Source organism: Dermochelys coriacea, chromosome 6 (genome assembly GCF_009764565.3).
Source record: "Dermochelys coriacea isolate rDerCor1 chromosome 6, rDerCor1.pri.v4, whole genome shotgun sequence".
Classification (NCBI taxonomy): Eukaryota; Metazoa; Chordata; order Testudines; family Dermochelyidae; genus Dermochelys; species Dermochelys coriacea.
This window is the reverse complement of record NC_050073.1, coordinates 46,519,490-46,526,646: the sequence shown is the minus strand read 5'-3', so window position 1 is coordinate 46,526,646 and position 7,157 is coordinate 46,519,490. Positions and strand designations below refer to the sequence as shown.

Sequence of the window (7,157 nt, the reverse complement as noted above, 5' to 3'; positions counted from 1 at the left end):
CCTCATTTCCATTAGACTAGCATCAGCGAAGAAAAATCAGCGAGATAAGAAGCACTGAAGTGCATTATGGAGTAAGAAGCACAGATGTGAAATTTTACTGTAAATGTGTTTTTAAAATGTGAATTACTGTAAAATATCTATTTTTGGATTAACAAATTTATTAGAGCATAAGCTTTCGTGAGCTACAGCTCACTTCATCGAATGATGAAGTTCACGAAAGCTTATGCTCTAATAAATTTGTTCGTCTCTAAGGTGCCACAAGTACTCCTTTTCTTTTTGTGAATACAGACTAACACGGCTGCTACTCTGAAACCTATTTTTGGATTGTGTATCTTTTCCAACTATTGTAGTTTGTAAACAATGAATGAAATATTTAATATGTAAGATATGTGGCTTTGTTAGTTTTTTGGTTGGGGGTTGGGTTTTTTTGATAACTCATGTCAATGGTGCACAGTGTGCACATAAACCTCTATCAGTTGAAACAAATGTTTAACAAACCTAGGCAAGCCATGCCAGAGATACCGCTGTAGACCAAGGTGCCCTTCAATTGCTTTTGCAATTCAAATTATGATTTGAAGACTATGGCTGAACTACAACCCTAGATTACACTTACAAGCACATGTAGCAAGAGCCTGAGACAGACATTTGAAATAGTCCATTTATGGTGCCCATTAGGGCATTACGCTTTGCCGTTCAACTATAGCACATACATGTTAGTAAAAGACCGACCAATGTTCTAAGACAGGGGTAGTCTATTTCTTTTGTCATGGTCCAAATTTTCTTGGTCAAGGTTCAGACTCCAGAGAAAATAATTTAAAAAATAACAATAATGATAAGTAAATAAAAAGATTTCGGGGTTCATTCAAAAGCATCTGGTGGACAAGATTTGGCCTGCAGTCCACCTATTGACAACCCCTGTTCTAAGTTTTACCTTAATAATGTTTACTCAAGCTCCATATTCACTGGGGTTGGCTCTCCATGCACCTCATAGGCATATACAGCGGTCAGGGCTGTTGCTCCATCGGGGGCGGTAAGTCTGTGTTCACGTTCAATAGCAGTACCACAGTATAGCTACTGTACAGGAGTGCTGCTTCATGAAATTACCTCACTTGCTGAACAAACATCTGAGCGAGTAAAACACTCTAAAGCTTGTCTACCCTCAAACAGTTTCTAAAATTTCAAGTGAATTAAACTTTTTTTTTAATCATACAGAATTGATTCATCAGAGAGTCAGGTACGTACTGCCATTTGAGACGCACGTTAAGGTTATATCGTTAACTGGTATGCTGAACACACATTGTAAAGCATTTTATAAAGGGAGTGGCTGTTTGGACAGAGGAGAAACTGCCTGTTAGAAATTTGAAGAGAGAGTCTTAAAGAGCCTCAGCTAGTATAAATGGTGTTATCTCCACTGACATCAATGGGACTATAAAAATTTATACCTGCGGAGGTTCTGCCACTTAGAGAGCTGCAAGTTAACATTGCTAGTAGTGCTCTCACCTCAAATGTGTCTGACAGAGCTACAGCTCTTCAAACAACTCATAACTGATACATTCTTTATTATGCACAGTTTTTGGACACACCCAAGGCAACTTTGAACGACAGAGGTATATTAGAAATAACTCCATTGAATCAAGTGGCATTATACCAGTGTGACCAGAATCAGGCCCACAGACTACACGACTGAAAATGCAAGTAATTTTGTACTAACATACATACATTGTACATTCATTTCCAGAGGAATCAATTTTAATTACTTTCAAATACATTACTCTGTGGAAACTAATGTTAAGCCGTAAAGTTTTAAGCAGCAGGGTATTGTATAGGTATTGCCTTCCTTTATACCTCACAGATTACTTTTGTTTTAAAACTGCACACACTGGCTAATATTTATTTTTGATAATACTGATTGATATTTAATTATATTGAGAATTATAATAATGCAGAAGATCCTTTTAGTAATTTCATCTGCAGAATCAGACCAATGAATAAAGAGGAATTAAAACAAATTCTTATGATAATTAAATGCACTGAATTTAATTTCCAAAAGTAAACAAAAATCATTTTGGCTCTAAATTGAGATTGCCCAAATAGATTCATTATTAATATAACACTAGGTTATTAGATTCAATTACCTTGAATAGCAAATGTAAGCATAATTTTATATTACCACATCAAACCCACAGACGTGCTACATTTGGTAATGCCTTGGATGGCTTAATCTCCAGCTGGGTGAATGTAAAATCCATGGACTAATCTTGAGTCTCAGTTTACAAATTAGATCTTTCCTTTGTAGACATGTGAGATGTAGTTTGCGTGTGTGTGTGTGTTCTAATCACATCCTAAAAAAAAAAAAAGTGAAATTGTGCCCAAATTAAGTTATGAAAGAAGAATAATTAATACAAATTCTATTAAAGTTTCTTAAACTTGAGTGCAGTCAAGTAATGATACTTGAAAGAAAATAACCAGTGCTCATTTAGAGCCCAGCACAAATGAAACATTTGATCTGATAACTGTAATCTTGTCTCCTTGCCTTTATGGAATTTTAGGAGGTAAGATTATCATGTGCTAAGCAAATTACAACACTTAGCATAGGCATGAACACCATCTGGACTATAAAAGTGCTAAAGTTAAGTCCTTGTAATGAACAATCTAATTTGCACTGAGTCCTGCAGTTAGTGACATTCTCTCATTGTATGACTATCTAACCCGACCTGTGCTCATCTTTTTAAAAAAAATGAATTTTAAAATTAAATTCTGCTAAGATGGAGAGTTCTAAAACAAACTTAGATATTCAGCCAAAGCCTCATTAACCAGAAACAACCATCCCTAACATGCAATGCTGAAGTGAACAAAAACATATTTGTCCAACAGAGCTTGAATACAGGCTCCAAAATCAGAAAGAATATCAGTGAAGCTTTTCACCTGAAATGGCAAGGCAAAGTAGGACAAGAATTTCATTTTTCCATTTCAGATTCTCTTAGTTCTCATCTCCACTACAAGGCCTGCAATCAATCCTGTTTGGAATCTACTAAATCAGAAGCGTGATCAAACACTTCCCCCAGTGAAGCACTGATTTTCAATCTCCAGTTTCTATTAAGTCACCTAGGCTGATATCCTGACCCCTAGAAAATTGAACAGGCTCCCCAAATGTGTTTTCCATGGGGGAAGAGGGAGCAGGTGGAGTACAGAGCCACTACTACTCTTAGGACTGAATACTGGAGCCTCAGAGACACAGTAGCATCCAAAATCTCCATACCTCCATCCATGAGAGATTTTGGCCAGTGGACCCCTGTAGGCACAGATTCTGTGCCCACACACTCATGTTGTCCTCTGTGGCGAAGCAGCAGCATTGTAGAACGTTGGTCAATAGCGTGCAGATGAACCACAATCCCCACACAGTCCCTTCATAACAAGGACTTAAAAGAGCGCAGTGAGGGGGAAAAAAAAGCTACATCTGAGTCCTTCGACCGGCCACAGAGTTGATGCTAATGCATTAGTGAATGCATCTAAAGACTATTTCCATCCACCTACAGATGTAAAACACTTAGGCTTTTTTTTGTAACTGTTGTATGCCACAACCCAGGAAGCACGAGTCCTCTGCTACATTTCTGAGCTAGGGCCTGTCGCACTTGTTAGCATGACATTAGACCAATGTGGAATTCTTCTTTATACACAAGTTAAACCAGTAGAAAGTCACGTCGTGATTTGCTTTCCCATTGTGCTGATCACCCTCTGTATGAAATAAAGAAACAGAGCATCACTTTGTTCTCCAAAAATACAAGTTTTGACCTTCACTATTTGTGCAAAAACTGCTGATTACCTGCAATGCTGTAATACACCAGCAGAGGCTAGCTTTAAGCTAACAGAGTAAGATGCTACTTACATCTTCTGAATGAAAATGGCTAGCAGTTGTCTCACACAGACTTTGGTGAAAGAAAACAAATGCCACCTTGGTATAAAACACATGTATTTTATGATTAAAATGGTAACAAAAATGGGATTTACCTTACCTGTTAAGTCCAGTTTTTAATCTGAGTCTATTAGCAGCTCCTCAGTAGTAGTTAAATTACTAGAGCTCATTGTTTAAAAAATTACAGGGAAGCATAAAATACTGGTTGGTATTTTTTCTAGCACGTTCAAACTGCTTCCCCGGTGATGTACAACTCTGCAAAGCTTTGACATGTGGGAAGGGATAAGAACAGCCAGGCTGCTAGTGAAAGCAACTCTTCCAAATCAACATTAGCTCAAAGATGCAACCATTCTGCTTTCTTGCACCATTAACACTATTCTCCTGAATTGTTTCGTAAAGTGAAGTTTCATGTCAGCTTTACAAGATGAGTGATTTTATGCAAATCAATTTCCAACAACTCTTTCCGTTTCTAAAACTAACAGACTTTCAGGAGGTAACCAATACATTTACGTATGAAAAGCTGTAGTATTGTTTTCTCTTTTGGAACAGTGTTTACAAAAAGACAAGCTACTTAGTTTACAAATAAGACTATTTGCTAAAATATTGGCTACACTGTTCATTTCTACCCTGAAGAAATTATTTCAGCAATTCTGTGTTCATTGCATTATGTCAAATTATCCAGACAGTGATGCAAGTTGAGACAGATATGGGAAGTCCCTGTCATATCTAAGAAAAAAAACATTGAATGTAAAAGTTGTGTATTATGGGCCTGGATGATCAAAGGACTATATTGAACAAAATGGCAGACAAAGACTCTTCTTTTGGGACAATACGTGTGACTTCCTGGAAAATATCTAGGGCAAGGTAAAGACAAACTCCCCACCCATGGTTATCTAAAAGCCTAGCTTATTGAAGGTACATCCTGAGGAGTGTGCTGTCTCCTGATCACCTGAGCTATTCATGGGCATGCTTATTCTGAACTAAGACTCTTATGAATTTGTAACCACAGGAAAACCCATTGTGGGATTTGAAGGACCGACTCCTACCACAGTCCTTGTTGGAGCTGGGGGGGGTTGGGGGTATCACTTGCAAGCTTATTAGCATGTGTGTTAAGGTTATTGTTTTTAATATGTTTTCAACTTCAGAATAAATGTGCTTGCTTATATGCGGTAATATATCACTGCTGGCAATTACTGCTATTCATAGCCTTCAAAAAAAAAAGCAAAGTGCAGATTCTAGCCTGTTTAGGGAATATCACAGTGTAGCAGTGCTTAATTTGTGCAGGGGCTTGCCGGGGCCTGAGCCCTGGCACCTCTGGCTTGGCAGTTCATAGCCCTCTGGGCTTGCTGCATCAGTTATGAAAGTAAAAATAACTTGTTTTCTTAAACAAATTCTTCCATGTGCATTAGAGATTCAAGCAGCAGTGGTACATCACTCTGCCTCCACTCACAGGTCACTCAGCTGCCAAAGGAACCTCCCTGGAGCTTTATGTTGCCAGCACCTCTTGCTTAAGTGCTGTCACCCCTTTCATTACAAATTCAGCACTGTAGTGTGGTCAGGGAACTGTGCAACCTGGAAAAACCCCTTGTCAAGAGGGAGAGAGGGACATGGGAGAGTTGAGGAACTGGGAGGCTACAGTGGGTTTCCTCAAGGGACCACAGAGGGGGAATACAGGTGCAGTTACCTCAAACAAAGACACAAGTAATGGACACTACCGTAGTCTAGGGATACAAGATCATTGCTGCTTTAATGATGCTGCACCAGTTTAACACTTCAGTCTGATTTGACTGACATTCATGGACATTATGTAAATAAAATGCTGTATAGTTTACATGTCTGAAGCAGTTTATCATGCCAAGGGCCTTAGATTGTTCTCATGTGTTATGTGTAGACCAGGAGTTGGCTCTACAATATACCTGCTCCACTAACTCCAAAAGAAAGTGTGTAAAGTTCCAGTGGAATGATAGTGTGCTAAGGCAAGCCACAGATACAGAAATTATCTACCAACTGAATGAGTGAATAGTAGGGGATAGTATTAACAAAAATACCTGGAGGAAAGTAATCAAAAGTGGAAAAATGTGGAAATATGTTCAAGGTAAAATAATGGCATTTTTACACTCTTAGTATCATACTGCCATAGGACAGATGTTCCTTGCAGAATTCATGTGGAATCATAACACGGCAGTTTTACAAAACTTGGGGTGAGGGCATAAACTATAGATGGATGAATTCATTTTGCCTAACTTCAAATGCTGTTGACCACTGTGGGTTTGAAAGTGTGACCCTGTTGGCAACATGGGCCAGATGTGAGTTTGGGCCTGGTTAACTTTGTTTGGTCAAAAGTTAAATGAAGTGTAATATTAATAATGAATGCTAAAGAAGCTTTGATTTTAGGTGAAAGAGCACTGTAGTAGGCTGTGCACACAGCCTGTGCTTGGGCCCCTCTCTCAGGCTACACACTTACTTTGGTATAACTATGTGGCTCATGGGTGTGAAAAATCCACACCCCTGAGCGACATAGTTATACCAACCTAACCCCCCATGTAGACAGCACTCTATGGGCCACTCCTTTCATGGTTTGGAGCATCTTCACCAAACACGCTGCATCGATGCAGCTGCACCAATGTACATTTGTACTGTAGACCTGCTCTCAGAATCCCTTTCCCTGGTCAGGCCTTACAAGTGTAGGCAAGGCCTGAGAAAAGGGGAGGTAGAAGTGACATGCTTAGTACTTTTCCCAGGCCTGAAGAATTACTCTCTGTAGTCAAAAGCTTGTCTCCCTCACCAACAGAAGTTGGTCTTTCATATGAACAGTTCACCAGTTTGAATCTATTCCTACAGTATGTATCTGTGTATGTATGGCAGCCTCAAATCCTAAATCTGTCTGAATTTTAATCTACCTATGTCTTAGAGTTTTCTACATTTTTCAAGTATTTAAAAACAAAGGGCCAGATCCTTTCCCCCATGGGCAGTGGGTATAAGAGGCCAGGGGAGGCTAAGCTTCCCCAAACAACCAGCCCACCGCCTTTGGAGCATGCCGCCGCTGAAAGGGCACCCAGGCCTTGGCCCTGCCCACACTCCACCCCGAGGTCCAGCTCCCATTTGTCCTCTTCTCCCCACCCCTAAAGCCCCAAGCTCGCTCCACCTCTGGGGGTGAAGAGGTGAGCAGGAGAGCAGTGAGCAGCCTGCTGCTGACTGGCCAGCAGGTGGGCAGGCACCTCAGGAGAGGGGGCAAAAAGATGCT

The 7,157-nt window shown here is 39.8% G+C and overlaps 1 long non-coding RNA gene across 1 annotated transcript; it reads right to left on the bottom strand.

The window, feature by feature from the left end:
- Positions 1-16: 16 nt before the first annotated feature.
- LOC122460520 lies at positions 17-7,136 on the bottom strand. Its single transcript, XR_006281878.1, has 3 exons — positions 5,388-7,136; positions 314-4,976; positions 17-137 (listed from the first exon to the last, which is right to left on the bottom strand). It is a non-coding gene; the product is annotated as an uncharacterized LOC122460520 (long non-coding RNA).
- Between the last annotated feature and the right edge of the window lie 21 nt (positions 7,137-7,157).